This window comes from Procambarus clarkii, chromosome 19 (genome assembly GCF_040958095.1).
Source record: "Procambarus clarkii isolate CNS0578487 chromosome 19, FALCON_Pclarkii_2.0, whole genome shotgun sequence".
Lineage (NCBI taxonomy): Eukaryota > Metazoa > Arthropoda > Malacostraca > Decapoda > Cambaridae > Procambarus > Procambarus clarkii.
Window position 1 is genome coordinate 12,181,644 of NC_091168.1, and position 2,010 is coordinate 12,183,653.

Sequence of the window (2,010 nt, forward strand, 5' to 3'; positions counted from 1 at the left end):
TGGGCAGCTTCAGAGTGAGGAGGCAACCGCTATCTGGTGGCAGTTGGGCACAGCACAGTTAGGATATTACCATATGTAAACAACTGTTTCCATCGATTCCCTAGGGGGTGTTAATTTTTCCTTAAGGCAGGTGCTCATTTTGTTGTGCCTATACTTTCTGGTGGGTTTTTCCCTTCTTGTGGTTGATTTCTGTTCCCTGCTCCTCTTGCTTCATATTGAGCCAGATTCTGCTACTGACTTTCAGTAGATGATGGATAGGTCTTGAAAGCTTCGTGTGTTGGGTTAAGGCTTGGTGACACCAGCGTAAAGCTTGGGGGAGCTACTGTCGACCCTTCACCAATGGGCATCTTATAACTTTTTTTTTTTTTTTTTTTTTTAACAATGGCAGCAGTAGCCACCGTTTTGCAGCTTATTCAATTTAAACCTGGAAATGTTGTTCAATATCAAGAACTCGGCTCAAAATTTCCAGATTTACGGTACTTTAAGATCTTATTTAATAAAAGAGAAGTTAATGTTTTTAATTATTCATTATTGCTTCTTTGAAATAATTCATGAGGCACAGCTTGATTGTTGGTGGGAATATGGTAATACTGTGTGGTATATGGTTAGTGATATAAGATTTGTGTATGTTTATATGTGCTTGTGTGTACACAAACTTGTTTATATGTAGTCTTCACTGATCATTCTGAGACTAAAGATGTAAAACAATGTCAGGTAACCCTATTCTTATACCTGTATAAATTAGGGTTTGAAATAGTACTGTATTTCATAAATTTTATAATTCTACTTGTATCAGAAGGTATAATGCATGTAGGCCAATTGAGTGAGCTTTTAATAAAGTTTTGATATAGGAAGGAATTGTCTGGCAAATATTTAATTTTTTCATAAATATTATCCCAATTAATAGTAAGTGCTTTCATAGAGCACATACAGTAGTTAACAAGACTTAGATTTGTATTTTACTATTTGTTTAATGCAATAAATGCTAAACGAATGGGTAATATTTTATATTTTTTTATGATGAATGCAAATAAAAATACCAGTTCTTCATTTATTAAGTATAAATAATGTAAAATCAAAGAAACAAATCACCAAATATGTGGGTAGGTGTTTGGAAATTTGTGTGAAGGGGTTGGAAATGTGTGTTGTGAGAATTTGTAATTACCCAAATGTGGTTATCCCTCAGTATAGTTACTGGATGAGGGCTATGCTCATGGTGTTTTATTATATTCTTTGCCATATGAGGTTTTGAAGCCTCTGATGGTTTTGGCATGTTTTTGTTTAATTTAGTCCTTCGGTTTACCATTGGGAGGAGCTCCCTTATGGCTTCCTGTAGCACTGGGGATGGCAGGCCTTAAGGACTCACACCAGGCCTCTTGAGACCCACTCAAGCTTACCTGCAACCACGACCAGAACCTGGCGCTTTCCATGAGGTGAGAGAAGCAGGAGATCAGAGATCAATCCAAAACAGGCAGTCCCCGTGGTGTAGTGGTAAGACACACACTCGCTTTGTTTCTCAAATGCATTGTCCTGGGTTCACCGGGTCCTGGGTTTCCCTGGGAGGTAAATCCTTAACTGTAGCCTCTGTTTCCCCAACAGTAAAACGGGTACATAGTTAAACGATTTGGTGGGTTTGTATTCTGCGGGAACAACAAAGGATGAAGGATTATATATATATATATATATATATATATATATATATATATATATATATATATATATATTATATATTTATATATTTATATATTTATATATATATATATATATATATATATATATATATATATCGTACCTAGTAGCCAGAACGTACTTCTCAGCCTACTATGCAAGGCCCGATTTGCCTAATAAGCCAAGTTTTCATGAATTAATTGTTTTTCGACTACCTAACCTACCTAACCTACCTAACCTAACCTAACCTAACTTTTTCGACTACCTAACCTAACCTATAAAGATAGGTTAGGTTACGTTAGGTTAGGTAGGGTTGGTTAGGTTCGGTCATATATCTACGTT